Source organism: Orcinus orca, chromosome 9 (assembly GCF_937001465.1).
Source record: "Orcinus orca chromosome 9, mOrcOrc1.1, whole genome shotgun sequence".
Lineage (NCBI taxonomy): Eukaryota > Metazoa > Chordata > Mammalia > Artiodactyla > Delphinidae > Orcinus > Orcinus orca.
In genome coordinates, this window is record NC_064567.1 from 24252127 (window position 1) to 24270721 (window position 18595).

The following is an 18595-nucleotide window of genomic DNA, read 5'->3' on the forward strand; positions in this document are numbered from 1 at the left end:
TTAGAACTGTCTGTGATTTTGAAGGCTTATGTCTAATTGAAGACTCATTTTGGTCTATTCCTCCTATTAAAAAGCTCCATCATTTTGTTTGTGAAGTATGAGATTGGTGAGGGTGTTGCTAATGTGTTTCCTAAATTACTCCCAGGTCCAGAAGTGATTCTTTTATTTTAAAGCAAAATCTACTGCATCATCTGTGGTGTGCTGCTGAGAGGTCCTAGGTATGGACCAATTAGTGAGCAATGTGGCAGGATGTTCCTCTCCATAGTATGGCAGGAAGATTTCATTGACAGATGAGTCTGCATAAAAGTGGTGAACAGGGCTTCCCTGGTGGCGCAGTGGTTGAGAGTCTGCCTGCCGATGCAGGGGACACGGGTTCATGCCCCGGTGCGGGAAGATCCCACATGCCGCGGAGCGGCTGGGCCCGTGAGCTATGGCCCCTGGGCCTGTGCGTCCGGAACCTGTGCTCCGCACGGGAGAGGCCACAACAGTGACAGGCCCGCGTACATCAAAAAAAAAAAAAAAAAGTGGTGAACATTTAGCTTGGGACACCCATGTTAGGGAAGATAAAACCTTTATTACCTAGAGTGGTTGATATTTATTTGGTATTGCTAGACATCAATGATGGCCCTCGAACTACTGCTATTTTTCTTTATCAGTTTTTTTTAAAACATCTTTGTTGAAGTATAATTGCTTTACAATGTTGTGTTAGTTTCTGCTGTATAACAAAGTGAATTAGCTATATGTATACATATATCCCCATATCCCCTCCCGCTTGTGTCTCCCTCCCACCCTCTGTATCCCACCCCTCTAGGTGATCACAAAGCATGAGCTGATCTCCCCGTGTGATGCAGATGCTTCCCACTAGCTACCTCTTTTACATTTAGTAGTGTATATATTTCAGTGCTACTCTCTCACTTTGTCCCAGCTTACCCTTCCCCCTTCCCGTGTCCTCAAGTCCATTCTCTACGTCTGTGTCTTTATTCCTGTCCTGCCTCTAGGCTCTTCAGAACCTTTTTTTCCCCTTTTTTTAAGATTCCATATATATGTGTTAGCATATGGTATTTGTTTTCTTCTTTCTGACTTACTTCACTCTGTATGATAGACTCCAGGTCCATCCACCTCACTACAAATAACTCAATTTCGTTCCTTTTTATGGCTGAGTAATATTCCATTGTATATATGTGCCACATCTTCTTTATCCATTCATCTGTTGATGGACACTTAGGTTGCTTCCATGTCCTGGCTATTGTAAATAGAGCTGCAATGAACATTGTGGTACATGACTCTTTTCGAATTATGGTTTTCTCAGGGTATATGCCCAGTAGTGGCATTGCTGGGTCATAAGGTAGTTTTACTTTCAGTTTTTTAAGGAGCCTCCATAGTGGCTGTATCAATTTACATTCCCACCAACAGTGCCAGAGGGTTCCCTTTTCTCCACACCCTCTCCAGCATTTATTCTTTGTAGATTTTTTGTTGATGGCCATTCTGATTGGTGTGAGGTGATATCTCATTGTAGTTTTGATTTGCATTTCTCTAATGATTAATGATGTTGAGCATCCTTTCATGTGTTTGTTGGCAATCTGTATATCTTCTTTGGAGAAATGTCTATTTAGGTCTTCTGCCTGTTTTTGGATTGGGTTGTTTGTTTTTTTGATATTGAGCTGCATGAGCTGCCTGTATATTTTGGAGATTAATCCTTTGTCATTTGCTTCATTTACAAATATATTCTCCCATTCTGAGGGTTGTCTTTTCGTCTTGTTTATGGTTTCCTTTGCTGTGCAAATGCTTTTAAGTTTCATTAGGTTCCATTTCTCTATTTTTGTTTTTATTTCCATTTCTCTAGGAGGTGGGCCAAAAAGGATCTTGCTGTGATTTATGTCACAGAGTGTTTTGCCTATGTTTTCCTCTAAGAGTTTTATAGTGTCTGGCCTTACATTTAGGTCTTTAATCCATTTTGAGTTTATTTTTGTGTATGGTGTTAGGAAGTGTTCTAATTTCATTCTTTTACATGTAGCTGTCCAGTTTTCCCAGCACCACTTATTGAAGAGGCTGTCTTTTCTCCATTGTATATTCTTGCCTTCTTTATCAAAGATAAGGTGACCATATGTGCATGGATGTATCTCTGGGCTTTCTATCCTGTTCCATTGATCTATATTTCTGTTTTTGTGCCAGTCCCATACTGTCTTGGTTACTGTAGCTTTGTAGTATAGTCTGAAGTCAGGGAGCCTGATTCCTGCAGCTCTGTTTTTCTTTCTCAAGGTTGCTTTGGCTATTCAGGGTCTTTTGTGTTTCCATACCAATTGTGAAATTTTTTGTTCCAGTTCTGTGAAAAATGCCAAACTACAGACCAATATCTCTGATGAACATAGATGCAAAAATCCTCAACAAAATACTAGCAAACAGAATCCAACAGCACATTAAAAGGATCATACACCATGGGGATCAAGTGGGGATTAGCCCAGGAATGCAAGGATTCTTCAGTATACGCAAATCAATCAATGTGATACACCATATTAACAAATTGAAGAATAAAAACCATGTGATCATCTCAATAGATGCAGGAAAAGCTTTTGACAAAATTCAACACCGATTTATGTAAAAACTCTCCAGAAAATAGGCATAGAGGGAACTTACCTCAACATAATAAAGGCCGTATATGACAAACCCACAGCCAACATCATTCTCAATGGTGAAAAACTGAAAACATTTCCACTAAGATCAGGAACAAGACAAGGTTGTCCACTCTCACCACTATTATTCAACATAGTTTTGGAAGTTTTAGCCACAGCAATCAGAGAAGAAATAGATAAAAGGAATCCAAATCGGAAAAGAAGAAGTAAAACTGTCACTGTAGATGACATGATACTAAACATAGAGAATCCTACCAGAAAACTACTAGAGCTAATCAATGAATTTGGTAAAGTAGCAGGATACAAAATTAATGCCCAGAAATCTCTTGCATTCCTATACACTAATGATGAAAAATCTGAAAGAGAAATTAAGGAAACACTCCCATGTACCATTGCAACAAAAAGAATAAAATACCTAGGAATAAACCTACCTAAGGAGACAAAAGACCTGTATTCAGAAAACTATAAGACACTGATGAAAGAAATTAAAGATGATACAAACAGATGGAGAGATATACCATGTTCTTGGATTGGAAGAATCAACATTGTGTAAATGACTATACTACCCAAAGCAATCTACAGATTCAATGCAATGCCTATCAAACTACAACTTTTTAATGGCTCATTTTCATGAATGACAGTATCAGTGGCAAAATTTGTTCTCTGAGGATTCTTTGGTTTTATTTCAATAGCATTAAAGTTGAAATTTAATTCAACATTAATACTTATAATCTATTAAATTATCTCTCTTGGTGTACTTCACATACATTCTTTTTTTTTTTTAGAAAATCACATTAATTTTTTTTTTTAGTTTGAAACGTTTTATCTTCAGGAATGTTTAGATCTAGAAGTGTGATGTTTTTTAAACTAATAGTGGTAGAGGGACAGAATTATTCTTCTCTATGAGCAAACTATATCTCTATTGCATTGGCCACAGAATAAACTTTGAAATGCATGAGTACATTTTTTTCATTGTTTGAGATGAGAATTTCTTTATAGACTTCTCTCTATCAAGGATAGGAATCATTTCTTATTAAAAAAATCAAATCTCCAGAGCCCATTATAATGCCTAATGGGTGCTCAATAAATTTTTCCTGAGTCAAGGAATTAATTTTTCTCTATTGCTATTGGTGGGGCCTAATAAAAGAACAAATAGAGTAGCTCCATTAGTCTCTGAATAACATAAAACCCTTTGCAGTTCTTAGAATAGATGATAGTAAAGCTTCCTTATAACTTAAAAAAAAAAGAAGTAGTTTAATCTCTGTCTTTTGGTCCAACCAACTGGACATTCTCATTTTTCTTTACAAGGTGTTTTTCATAAAACACACACACATACACAAATATCATGGAAAAATGCATAAAATTAATTAGACTTCAGTATTTTCAGTGCTGTGTAAGCATTAGTCCCATTCACTATCATAACATCCTTATAAAATGAGTATTATTATCTTCTGCACATAGGTGGGTAAATTGAGGGACCGTGTTTGCAGTGACTGAGTTGAGTCTTTAATGTGATAGAGTTTTCTTACTCTTCTCTTAGGCAAACAGAATCCATCTGTACTTTTGCTGGAATGCTCTTTTCCATTGTTATTAATTGCAGTTAGTACAAAACAATTTCTTAATTCTGGGAAAACATCAAACAGATTTTTAACACAGAAAATAGAAGGTAACTGAAGTATCCTCTGGTTGACAAAGGTTTTAATTAGCAGAGGAAAGAACACAGTGAAATAGGAGAGACTAACCACTACATAGAAATCCGTCCTGTATCTATTCTTACCAGGGCCACCCTGTCATTGTCAGACCCATTTCAGATTCCCATGTTAGCGGCCTAGAGCTGTTACTTTTGTCCTCCTTCTCTGGTTACCGTAAGGGTCAGACCTTTCTGCACACATGGTCCTGTCTGACTTCTCAAGTCCAGAGGTTTCTCTGGGACTGTGTCTTTCATGCATTTCACAAGATCCATCTGTTCCTTACTTTTCAATACTTCATTTATTCCCAGGAAACTAAGTGACCCTATATATACCTAAATGTACACCTGCATAGCCATCCATCTCTTTTTACCCCGTTTCAGAAACCCTCTTATCCACAAAGTGGCTTGAGGAAAGGATGTACCAGTGATTTTTGGAGGGAGAATTTACAGGTTGAACAGATAGTTGAAGTGCTAAGGGAGTGTTTAGATTTTGTTTCCTTCTAGGATTTTTTTTTTAACCACCAGCCTCCAACCACACTCTAGAAACTCAGTATAGAAACTCCTCCCAGGCCTGGTTAAGAACCTTCCCAACCAAACCACCTGGAAAACACTGTGAGCTGATAAAAACCACGGAGTGTGTAAGTGAAGGGTGTGTATGTGGCAGAGAGGATGTGATCAAGAAAAGTTCTACGCTTAATTCTGAAGGCAAATTTTATTTCTTTTGAATTACACTCTTTCCATTCCCTTCTTTAGTTACTTCATGCTACCTGGGGCACTTCAGTCAGGACAGAAAACAATAACCATAATTACTCTAAAATTTTATGGTCTTACTATTATTTATTTTTAAATCCTTGTAATGTAGTTAATATCACTTCCATTTTATAGCTGAAAAATGTGGAATACAAAGAAGTTAAGTGATTGATAGAATTAGTAAGTGGCGGAAACTGAACTTAATCCAGGGCTTTTGATTCTAACTCTGTGCTTCCTCTACTAAACCACAGTGCGAAGATAATAGCACGGTATATGGGAAGTGACAAAAATGTACCTAAAGAAGAAAGACCGTACTTAGGATTTCAAAAAATTCGTTTAGCAACATTATATACAGAGTCATTATTTTGGTAGAAAATTGTAGAGAAATAAACTGCTAGATTTTCTTCTAGCTCACTAGATTGGTACATGTCAGCCCTATAAAAGGCTATGCTTCATTGATTTCAGAAATGACAGCTATAGCAATAATAAGAAAGGAGGCCCATAAAATTCACAGGAAGTACCTAAAGGAAATTTAAATGAAAAACATTTAAAAATGAAAAAAATAGATCTATGTTGAGGAAAACACATCTTAAAGAATCAAAGCGAGGAAAATAAAAAACTCCAATCTCAGTTGCTGCAATAAAGAGTGAGTAGCTAAAATATGAATCTCTTTTCATTACAGTATAACTGCCAATCAACCAAAGAGAGTAACAGCCCATGGAACTGAGGACCATTAAGCATGACAAGGGGTTATGTACAGTGACTCTCTGTATTATAAAAAGATTTTCTCTGTAGATTCCAAAGCATACTCTTTACTTAGAGTAGAAAACATTTCAACATTAAAAAAAACTCTTGTTACAATTAAGATAAATCTATTTTGACTTTTTCACGAGAATAATTCCTAATTGCCATGTAATATAGTCAGTCCATCTGTCACATGTTAGAAGGAAAAGAGAAAAGTGATAGGAAAAATGTCTCTGTTCAATCTTGTTTATTGAAAATACATTCTATGTCAATTTATAAAAATCTTTCTTTACCTATAAATGGTGGATCTGGCTGCAAACATTATAATAATGGATTTCTCTCAGGTTTACTAGAACCTCATATGCTTATCTAACTTTACCTTAATTTTTTTTAAAAAAATATTAATACGACAGTATAAAGACCAGAATAAAATTCATCCATAATTCCTCTGCCCAGAGAGAACCATTTTTAACATTTTGGTATATTCCTTATTTAGATTTGAGAATGCTAAATGGAATAGGTTATGGTTCAGGAGGATATTTTCATAGGAATGACAATCTTAATTTTAAGAGAATGGGAAATCAAAACTTTGTGAAAAACTGAAGTACCAATTATTTGTAGTTATGCAATTATTCAATCAGGAGATTGTTCTCTCTCAATGCTCACGGACTCTAGGTATTGAAAGGTACCTAAGAGGCCAGGTATCACTTCAATAGGTGGTGTTGAGTCTTTGACAGAACATGATTTAGTAATTACTTGGGTCATTCTGACAACTCTCCTTTTTAAATCATTTTACTGATTAAAGATTTTAGAGTTCAGTATTTAAGACTTTTTCAAAGTTTAAAAAATATTTATTAGTGCTCGCTTTGGCAGCACATATACTAAAATTGGAACGATACAGAGAAGATTAGCATGGCCCTTGTGCAAGGATGACATGCAAATTCGTGAAGCGTTCCATGTTTTTTGGGTCATTTATAGAGACATGGATGGACCTAGAGACTGCCATACAGAGTGAAGTAAGTCAGAAAGAGAAAAACAAATATCGTATATTAATGCATATATGTGGAATCTGAAAAAATTGGTATAGACAATCTTATTTACAAAGCAGAAATAGAGACACAGATGTAGAGAACAAACGTATAGATACCAAGCGGGAAAGGGGGTGTGGGTGGGAAGATTGGGAGATTGGGATGACATATATATATACTATTGATACTATGTATAAAATAGATAGCTAATGAGAACTTACTGCATAGCACAGGGAACTCTACTCAGTATTCTGTGGTGAAGGAAATCCAAAAAAGAGGGGATATATGTATATGTATAGCTGTACATTATAAACTAACATAATATTGTAAAGCAACTATACTCCAATAAAAAAAAATTATTATAGACCAGTGGTTGCAAAACATATGTACTCATCAGAATCACCTGGGCAGGCTTATAAACACAGATTTCTGAGTTTCTGATTCAGTACATCTGGGTTGGGGCTTGAGACTGCATTTCTAACAAGTCCCCACCCCAGGTGATGCTAGTGCCGCTGGCCTGGGGAACCACACTTGGAGAACCACTGATACAGAGCTACTTACGTGAAGACAGTTTAGAAAAGGCAGTTTTCCCTTAACACTGCAGAAAGAGTTTCATCCTTACAATTTAGCATCTTCCATTTGGGATATTTCACACTGCAGTGTTGAGCTCTAGGTTTTATTTAGGACTTTTAACATGAAATTTTGTAGTCTGATTTTGCGTATGTCAGAATGAGTACGTCAGAAACAAGCTCGAGTATAAACTACAGGAGTTCAACGTAGATCTCTACAGGCATGAGAGAGGAAAAGCAATTTCATCAAAAGAAAACCTCTGAAATTCTAGAATTTCCTATTTACATGCAGATTGCCTATAAAAGCTTATAAATCTGTTATGTATGGTGAAAATTTCTGTTTCTCATGTTCTAAACCCCAACTATTTTAGTTTTCCTCTTCAAACTCTAAATCTTGCATGTGAGGGCGATCTGGCGGCAACATCTGTCACCCCTTTGATTGCCAGGGTTGATTGGGCTGATCTGGCTGGCTAAGCAACTGTCCTCTTCCTCCCTGCCCGCTCCATCACGTGTGTCCCTCCTGAAGCTGCATGCTGGTGGAGGAGGGCAACCTTCCCTGATAGAGGTGGATCTTTCTTCCTTCAAGTGCAGGCAGTAGCTGTGCTCTCCTGCTAGGACCTCCAAGCAAGCTCTTATGGTCCATTTGTAGGACAACATAGGGCAGTCAACCTACCAGGACTCCAGATACATCCTAACGAGGGCTCTGCAAGTGGCAGTCTGCCTTTCTTAAAAAAATAAATAAACCCAACCCCCCTAAACCTCATCAGCGTGGCTCTCCCTCTTCTCTTACCCACGATCAGCATCCAGCCACCCTCACAGACGTTCCTAGTCCAGAAGCCTCACCCATTTTCCAATCTTCTGATGCTGTGTAGAGCATCTGCAGAGTATGAGACAGGAACAAGAGGTCCAGTGGGTCTCAGCCCTTTGCCAGGCCACCCTGCACTGATGCGAGAACTCTGTAAAATTTTGTGTTTCAAAATGTCTTGCAGTCATCAAGGCAGGATACTGGTTTGGGAGTCAGGTGACCTCCATTCCAGCTCTAGTTCTGCTGTGAGTCAGAACAGCAGGCAAATTGATTAACAGTAGGCAAATTGGTAAACTCATTCTGGTGTAATGTCCAAGAGTTTAGGACTTTGGTGTCAAGCAGACCTGGGTTTGAACCCGGGTTTCTGATAGTCACTGGCTCTGGGAATCTGTAAAAATGGGGACAATAGCAATGCATACACTGAACAGGGTTGATGTAAATATCAGAATATAGATATCCGTCCCAGTGTCCCACACTGTAGGCACCCAATACTGCTAGTTATTATTACTATACATAGAATGATAGGGTTGGCCTGGATAATTGGTACTGTGGCACTTAATTGATGCTTTAGGCACAGTGCTATGATTTTAAGTAAAATATATAGTTGAAAAATAATGATGGCTGTATTAGTCTGTCAGGGCTGCCATAACAAAGTACCACAGACTGGTGGCTGAAACAACAGAAATTAATTTTCTCATAGTTCTGGAGGCATCAGGGTGTCAGCAGGTTGGTTTCTTCTGAGGCCCTTCTCTTTCTCTTGTAGGTGGCTGTCTTCTCCCTGTATCTTCACGTGGTATTTTCCTCTGTGTGTGTTTGTGTCCAAATTTCCTCTTCTTGTAAGGAAACCAGTCGTATTGGATTAGGGCCCATCCTAATGACCTCATTTTAACTTAATTATCTCTTTAAAGACCCTATCTCCAAATACAGTCACATTCTGGGGTGCCAGGAATAACACAGGAATTTTGAAGGGAAACAGTTCAGCTCATAACAATGGCTAAGCATGCAATTTGGTCCTTTTTTTCCTACTGGGTTTGATGAAGAATTGTGATGAATTGATCTTTAATTTTGGGTTTTCAGTTTTTGTTTTGGTGAGTCATTTCATGGTGAACCTTGGGTAGTCAAAAACAAAAGAAATCAAAAACACTACCACCATCACCACCACTGAAACCCAGAGGGAAGTAGTAGCATCAATCATGTCAAAGAAAATAATTCTCAAACCACTATTTAACATGAGAATGTACATTTTATTTTTAAATTTTTTCCATGTTAAGAATATATTTCATTTAACCCGATATATTTAAAATCATTTCAACATGTAAACGATGTAAGGAAATTATTAATGAGATGAGAATGTACATTTTAAATGCTCACAGATTTACATAATCCTGTTTTGTTTTCTGAGAATTACTAGCCTGGCTTCATAATATCTGGCTTATTCAATGGTGTTAATATTGGTTGTGGCTTTGTTTTTTGTGCCAACATCTGCCTCAGAACTGATGGCCTCACTTTCTGCAAAGGGATACTGATCACCCACAGATTAAATACATTAGTGGCAAGAAACAATTTTCACATTCCGTATTTTCTGCTATGTGGGCATGTATTGACTGATAAATGAATGCCCTCGTGGGCAGTTGCCTGGCAAAGCTCTGAGATCCCTGATACCTTTTGTTTCTACCTCATGCTCTTAATTCATGACACACTAATGATTTCCAGATCAGTAAGTGTACTTGTTAAAATGTATTTAAACACAGTCTATTGCAAACCAATACTTTTGTCATTGGAGTTGGGAAGAATACGTCAGCTTACCTTGGCTTGGGAGCTATTTCAGCGAGGAAGTTCTCTTGGGTGTGAAAAAGATCATGTTTAATAAACAGTGCTTGGGATGTACTTGGTGCTCAAAAAATGTCAATTTATTATTCATTTTATCAAAAGTTTCAATTCATTGTGGGCATAATCATGAAATGATTTTACCTTCTCAAGTTATGCTCTGCCTCTGGGTAATGGGCTCCTTTGAGGCATTTCAGTGCAATTCCACAACTTCAAAGACACAGAGTTATTAGGCTAGTTCATCGATCGTGTTTTAAGGGCAGTACTATCCATTTAAAAATATTAAACTCATATATATTCAAACGTAAAAAATATATATGTATATAAAACTCATACTTGGCCCAAATCTCTAGCCATACCCCTGCCCATACAGGTAAGACTTTTGGCTCTAGCTGCTTGCTACTGGTCGTGATGGTGGTGGGCAGAGTGGTGGTAAGGGGAATAGTAGTGGTTGGTGGTGGTGGTAGAAGCTGGAGCAGTGGTTTGTAGGCCGGCCGACTGGAGCAGGCTGAGAGCACATGGTGGACACTCTCTGAGGCACCTGCCTTCACTCCTACCTTCTCACTGCTTCCCCTATGGTGCTGGGGTGGGGAGCAAGTAGGAAAGGCAGAGGCAGGGGTCTCCTTATAGAATGGCCTGTAATGAAGTAGCAGCTACTACTGTGCCGATTGTGACTGGCACTCGTACATTTGCATTTTGTGGTAGCAACCAAATGCTATTCTCTCTGTGGTATGTTTGTTGATTCTTTGAAGGGTGCTGATAGGGGCCTCCTCTTTGCACGGTCCCTAGTTTTGGGGGGTCTGGCTTGGATTCCAGCCACCATGGCCACAGCCCCTGCCACTTCACTTGGGATCCACATCACTTGGAGTCCCATAACTGTTGGGTGATTGTTCAGTTCAGTAAAAGTGAGGTGGCTCAGACATATAGACCCCTTCATCAGTGTCGTCTTGACCCACAGGCACTCAAGAATCCTTGTTTCTCCAAAGAGTGGAAATTCAGGTTGCCTCTCCCAGACAAACCTTCTCTCAGATCTATCATCATTCTCTGACGTGGCATCAGGCACTTGGCCATTCTGGTCCTTGATCCACTCTTAGATAAGAGACTCATCTGTAGCCCCCACTGTAGTTGAGGATGAGAGTTTGGGAATCCTCTACTTTTATTATCACCTTTCTTTGGTTTGCAGGCGGTAAAGGAAGAGAATAGCCTCATTTCAATGAAGCTGTCGTCTCCCAAATCATGATCTCCTCTCTTCCAGTTCTTCCCTCAGTTCTTCCAGAACGGCAGCTCTCCACAAGCCCCATGGGATGCTGCCTCCTCCTCAATAGCTGTGGCTTTGACTCAGAATGTGGGGTCTTTCTGGACCTTTTCTTTCATCTCTGGGTCTTAGTTGCCAATTCTGTGTCTCAGAGCCTAAAGCTATACTGTTACTTTAGTTTTGTTCCCCTAAGCGGAAATAGGAAGCAAAAGGAATGGGTTACATGGTCTTGAACATCCCATCTAATTATGAGATCTGAAAGTCACTTGCTAAAGAGGGGGGCCTACATTGCAAGAAATAGCTTTGCAAAGGAAAGTGTAATGCTAGATTTTGTAGGGCTGGGACTACAAATGCATTGGGTAGTGCTCCAAACACAATCAGAATAGGTGACTACTTAACAGTTCTTCATTTATTGGGTGCTCTAGGCTAAGGTCTGTATTGTTTCTCATCTTCACAACATAATGCAAGGGGGTATAATCAATCTATCCATTCCATGATGAAGAAATTAAAGTTCAGAGAAGTCAAGTGATTGTCCAAATTTTGCAAAACCTCCGAAGTAACATCGTGGGGACTTGCACTCAAATATTCTCATTCCAACATTTGTATTATGTGTTACAGTGTAGCAAATACTTATACTAAATGTGTCAGGGTGGTCTAAACTGTGGTAACAAATAGGCCCAAGCCTGGACTCAACACAATAGAAGTTTCTTTCTCTCTCACAGGACAGCCCTGGGCAGTTGTACGGGCCAGTGGGTGACTCTCCTCCAATGTCTTCATGAAGGCTCCTTTCCTCTGTGGCTCTGCTGTCCTCTAGCAGGGTTTGGTTTTTTTTTTTAAGTCAGGTTTATTTAGGTATAATTTACATATAGTGAATTTCTCCCTTCTTAGGTGTACAGTTCAGTGGGTTTTGATGAATACATACAGTTGCATAACCACTGTCACATTTGAGATCTAGAACATGTCCATCAATCCAGAAGTACCCTTGTGCCCCTTTGTAGTCAATCTCCTCCCCTTCCCCACTGATTTCTATCCTTATAAATTTGCGTTTTCCAGAATGTCTCATAGATGGGATCACATAGTAAATAGCCTTTCATGTTTAGATTTTTTTTTTTCCTCCTTAGCATAATCCTACCAGGGTCCTAAATTTTTTGTGTCATGGGCCACTTAGACAGTCTGGTTGAGCCTGCAAACTTCTTTCTTGGAATAATGTTACAAATGCATCAAATAAAATATTTAAGATTACATAATGAAATTTATATGTTGAAATATCATTATTAAAGTATTAAAAGAGCTAATTTGTGATGGAGTAGTATATGTGCTTTTAATTAATGCATTAAATAAGAAGATCTAGCAGTGGGTCTAAGGATGACTATACTATCAAAGTAGTGATGAGCATACATTGTATTTCAGATTTCTCCAACAACTGTAGTATTGGTGACTTTTATTGGTGAAAGGGTCAGTTACAGCTCATAGTACTGTGCTTTGTTGCCTACATTAACAGTGAAAGGAAATGCAGTATTTCAAATAGAGGTTAGTGGAAATAAAGATTTAAAGATATTCCTCATCTAAATCAGATTCCCTGAGTTCTATCCGTGGATCCTTTGGGGCTCCACGGACCCCAGGTTAAAAATTCCTGCTTCTAGGATCTCACCATCGTTTACAACCAGCCTACAGGATGGGAAGGGTGTAGAGAAACAGCTGTGGGAGATTTTCAGGACCTGGCTGGGAGTGGCATATATCACTTCTGCTCACATTCTGTTGGAGAGAACTTAGTCAGATGGCTCCAGCTATCTGTAAGAAAGACAAGGAAATGTCATCTAGCTGTGTACCCAAAGATGGATTTTGGTGGCTAGCTGATCGTCTCTGTCACACAAACCTTATTGAATTTAACCCTTGTAGGATACCACTTTACAATACCATCATACGTGATAAAAGCATGGTTTTGAAAAGTTCAATAATAATAATCTCCTTTGGTTAGTAAACCAGCAACTCAGGACACAAATCTGGATCTTTTCATTCCAAATCCTACGCTGTTTGCACTATGTCTTGGTGTCCTTATAATGCCATGTGATTAAGGACCACTACAAAGATCTACTTGCATGAAAATACTGCTCCCTTGTCTATGGAGCCACTGCATTTAGGGTTTAATGCTCTGTGGCTACTGTCTTGAAACTCTTTAATAATTTTATCTTTGAATTTGTGGTTTCTAAGTGAAGTCTGCTGGGACAATGAACTATTCTCTGGGGACTCGGAGCCTTGGCTCACACACCTGCCCCCCTCTGACCTGGCGGAGGTTCTTGGCTGCCTGCTTCCTGCCCACTGGTGCCTTGGGCATGCTTTTCCTCCTCCCCACTCTCACCCCATGACCACTGTCACCCTCTACATGACCTAGCAACCAGGTGGTGGCAGCAGAGTGGGGAAACCTGCATTCTGTTGCCCACTTCTGCCCCTGGTGGTGGCCTAGGTGCAGGCGCAAGGAAGGTCAGAGTCTGGAGCGTGACCTGTAGTGTCCTGGGGCGGCAGCACCCTGTACATTTGGCAGGTGACTCGGAGGGCCCTCTTGAACATCCCTAATCCAGGTGCTGAGCATGTACTGGTGTGGAAGTTATAATCCTTTGGAACTTGCCTGTCCCCTGTGAGCTGGGACTGGTTCTGGGGCCCTGCATTTTCAGTTTGCACTGGATCATGCAAATTATGTAGCTCTCTCTGCCTGAGAATCCTGATAGAAGCCACTATGCTGAATTATACAACAGAGGCATCTGCCATTGTTTCAAAGGTGTTTTTCTTTTTCAATATAGATTTACCTACAAGGGATGGAAAGATTCTTCATCTGTCTCCCATGACCACATTATCCTGGATCAAATTCATTAGTTTTGCAAATTGTGATCAGAGATGGCATTTTAAAGAGCCTGATCCTGGGGCTTCTCTGGTGGTGCAGTGGTTAAGAATCTGCCTGCCAATGCAGGGGACACGGGTTCAAGCCCTGGTCTAGGAAGATCCCACATGCCTTGGAGCAACTAAGCCCATGCGCCACAACTACTGAGCCTGCGTTCTAGAGCCCGTGAGCCACAACTACTGAGCCTGCATGCCACAGCTACTGAAGCCCGTGCACCTAGAGCCCATGCTCTGCAACAAGAGAAACCACTACAATGAGAAGCCCATGCACCACAACGAAGAGTAGTCCCTGCTCGCTGCAACTAGAGAAAAGCCTGTGCACAGCAACAAAGACCCAATGCAGCCAAAATAAAATAAAATAAATAAACAAATTTTAAAAAGAAGATATATATTTTGATAAAAATAAAAATAAGAGTCTGATCCTGAGGAGATTCAGAACTGGCAGATTTCTGCAGGTAAATTCATCATAACAAATCCTGAATGGTCGTGGCAGGACGGGCCAAACAGCGAAGATGGCAGAATGTCTACGGGACCCTAGACAATCCTGGCCAGGAAAGGCAAATACGACACAGTGAAGTGCCTGAAAGGGAGGAAACAGGGGAGGAAGAGAAGGGAATGGCCAAAAGGCAAGTCTCCTTTACTTCGTAATTTTGCTTAGGTTGGGTTTTGCTTTGAAGATTCTTTATCTTGAGGAAAATGGCAGCAGGAAGCTGAGGTGTATATCAGCAGTGTTTATATGCTCAAATCTAAAAGTAACAATTTCTTGTCACTGTAAAGTTTGGCTGGTAATTTTGCATGTTCTTCTATGACAAGTAGTTGTATCTCTATTGCTATTATATTATTTCGCATGAAAAGCCCTCAAGATGACTTAAGGGCACTTACAGTTGTCCAAGATTTCTGGTATTTTTCTCCCTCAAAATCAAGAAGAAAAATAAGCAGGAGGACTTAGAAATTGAAGCTAGAAGTCGTACCACTCATCAGTACCACTATTTTACTTCCTTTCCCACAGCCGTAATTTCACAGGCAAAGCATTATTGCTTTAAGAAAAAAGGTAAACGTTATGGGTTGAATTGCATCCCCCCCCCCCACTCCAGAATTATATGTTGAAGTCCTAACCCCTAGTACCTCAGAATGTGACTATTTATTTATTTATTTTTTGAGTTTTTTAAAAAACTGAAGTATAGTTGATTTACAATGTTGCGTTAATTTCTGCTGTACAGCAAAGTGATTCAGTTATACATATATATACAGTTTTTATATTCTTTTCCATTATGGTTTATCATAGGATAGCTATACAGTAGGACCTTGTTGTTTATCCATTCTATATAAAATAGCTTACATCTGTTAACCTCAGCTTCCCACTCCATCCCTCCCCCAACCCCCTCCCCCTTGACAACCACAAGTCTGTTCTATATATGAGAATGTGACCTTACTTAGAAATAGAGTTTTGCCGAGTAACGGTAAAGATGAGGTCCTACTGGAGCATGGTGGATCCCTAATACATTATACTCTTTCTTTTGGCAATCTTGACTTACGTATTCCATCCTGCACAATTTATACTCACCTCCTCTGCCAAATAATTTAAGGCAGTTGATGACTCTTTCCTTCTCTCCAGTCTGGAATGTCATAGCTATATTGGTGGCTGGATCAATGATACAAGGTTCATTAAACAATTCACGTGGACCAATGTGACTCTCGTTGCTATAATGCCCCATGATAATATGAGATGTCTTGATATTGGATCTAACTCAACTTCATGAAATCATAGATTAAAATTAAAATAAAATGGGAGACTTCAGAGAGAGAAAGCAAGAATGCATTAAGCCTCCATGTTTTCCAGTTCATGAAGCAGCACCTGGACTCCTATTCTAAGACCTGCCTTTATTAGCTAGAAGCTGCAGGGACCAAGACCACAGCTGAGCAACCACGCTACTTGGAGACAATCAATACATAAAGTTAAGATATAAAGGAATTAGATTCTGAAGATATTAAGCCACTCCCCAACTATATGTTTGACATCTTTGTACATTACACTATTATGCTGTGGTCCTGTAAGGTCCCAGAAGACTTTAAGTGATAAAGGATTAATTTAATGATACCCGGCACCATGGGAGAGCATGGGGGAACACTGGCCACATTTGCACTAGATTTCAAAGAAAACCAGAAAAGCTGTTGTGTTTCTCTTGAGTCAGTAGATGAGCTTCTCACAGTCAATTATCTGCACAGCATCTGGAGTTTATAGAACCCAAACATCATTATGTTACCTCCTATCTTGCTTTAAATATTTATAGTTAACAATAATTAAAATAGCACATTTTAATTTGTCCTTTAAATCATGAGTTTTATCATCTTCTGCGTTTGGGGATGAGGCTTGAGGTTTACTGCTCTGGGGATGAGAGGGAAGTTACCTGACTTCTTTAATCTTGAAACCAGGCTTGGGCTAGAGATGATCATCTAAATTCTTTTAGCATTATCAAGAACCAAGCCTACTCACTTGAGAGCATAGAGCCTGCCGTAGTGTAGAGAAGCTAGCCAGGCCTCGGATGATAGCCAGGCCGTGAGGCTTGCTGCCCTGGGTGGAGGAGGATATGATGTAGAGCAGTGGGTCTCAACCCTCTCAGATCCAGTGTCCCATTTCCATAACGAATACTGTGTAATTCCTCCTTCATTATCCTGAAATGAAAGTCATAGGTAATATAAATTTATCCACATAGAATTCCAAAAAAATCAATATAATAACCTATACCTAATATAAAGGGGAAACAAAGGGGAAGTAATTTACTATAAAATAATAAATCTTTCAATGTGTAAATGCCTGGGCATGTCTAGACTAGAAGATATCATGTAGGGGTCAGATGCTTGAGTCTTGTTACAATGAAAAAGTTTGAATTTGAGAGAAGTAAGAAATTCCTCTGTACAAGAAATACAGGAAAATGAAAGAGCAGAAGTACAGGTGGAAATGAAAGTATAAACTAGAATTAGGATACGTATTATGGATCAGACTTATTTGTATATGATAAGAGAAAGAGGGAAATAACCATGACTGAAGTGTAGTTAACAGCCAAGACAAATTACAGACAGTGGAAACGGAGAAAATGAGGAAGTACTATAGGATATTTGTACACGCGAGTTTGGTCTTATTTGTTAGTACAATGTAGAATAATTCCCTTTATTATGATATCAGATAGACAGTGATGAAATATCACACACACACACACACACACACACACACACACACACAACATGTCTCCTGTCTTAAAATCCCAGTGCACTCAATCTTTGGTATTTAAAAAGACCTTGGACACTACACCCTTAGGCGAAGAGGAAGAAGGTAGACTGGAAATAATACCGTATTAGAAGAGACTACCAAGAGGGTTGTTTGACAGGCTTCTGGGAACATGAAGTAAGATTGAAAAACAACAGAACATTATGAATTATATAATTTTAATATGTAATTTTCACAGCATAGATAACACTGTGTTACACAACATTAAAATACATAAGTTAGAAATAACATAGAATATTTACAAACAACCCTTATTGTTAACATGCATTGAGATGCCTATGTTTCTAAATCTATTAAAAGGAGTCTCAAATTCCCTTGAATACTTATTTGCATGTCACAGCAACAAGCGCAGACTGATACAGAAAGGCATGTTACACCAGCAATTCAAATGCCATGAGGGCACTGCCACTGATCATGTGCTCTGAAATAATGAACAGATCTTGCTAAGCTTCTGAATATAACATGGTATAATCGATACTCAATTTACATGGTAGTTGCGTTCCTTGAATTCACCATATATTAAAACCATGCAAAAATATTTCACGATTGTATGTGACCTGGAGTTAAATTCTAGGCTCAGATAATTATAAACAATATTTTACCTTTATGAAAGTCTAGTAGGATATTCAAAAGTCAGGCATGGTATTTCTTCAGAGAAGATACACAAATGGCCAATAAACCCATGAAAATATGCTCAACATCATTAGCTATCGGGGAAATGCAAATCAAAACCACAATGAGATACCACTGCACTCCAACTAAGATGTTTATAATAATAATAATAAAAAAAGACAGTAGGACTTCCCTGGTGGCACAGTGGTTGTGAGTCCGCCTGCCGACGCAGGGGACACGGGTTCGTCCCCTGGTCCGGGAAGATCCCATGTGCCGCGGAGTGGCTGGGCCCGTGAGCCATGGCCGCTGAGCCTGCACGTCCGGAGCCTGTGCTCTGCAATGGGAGAGGCCACAGCACTGAGAGGCCCGCGTAACGCAAAAAAAAATAAAAAATTAAAAAAAATAAATATATATATATGTATATGTATATATACACACATTGTATATAGACACACACGTAACATGATGACACCATGTTTTGTGTGCATGTTTGAGTGTAATGAT

At 39.2% G+C, this 18595-nt stretch overlaps 1 long non-coding RNA gene and 1 other non-coding gene across 2 annotated transcripts in view; both read left to right on the forward strand.

Annotated features, from left to right (window-relative positions):
* The window catches only part of LOC117199768 (uncharacterized), a 96850-nt gene extending 78388 nt beyond the window's left edge, over positions 1–18462 (forward strand). Inside the window, exon 3 of the long non-coding RNA XR_004481100.2 lies at positions 14097–18462. This is a non-coding gene — a long non-coding RNA (uncharacterized LOC117199768). The remainder of the gene's footprint in view (positions 1–14096) is intronic.
* Positions 6672–6778, forward strand: LOC117199778 (U6 spliceosomal RNA). Its single transcript, XR_004481117.1, has one exon. It is a non-coding gene; the product is annotated as a U6 spliceosomal RNA (small nuclear RNA).
* Positions 18463–18595: the final 133 nt, after the last annotated feature.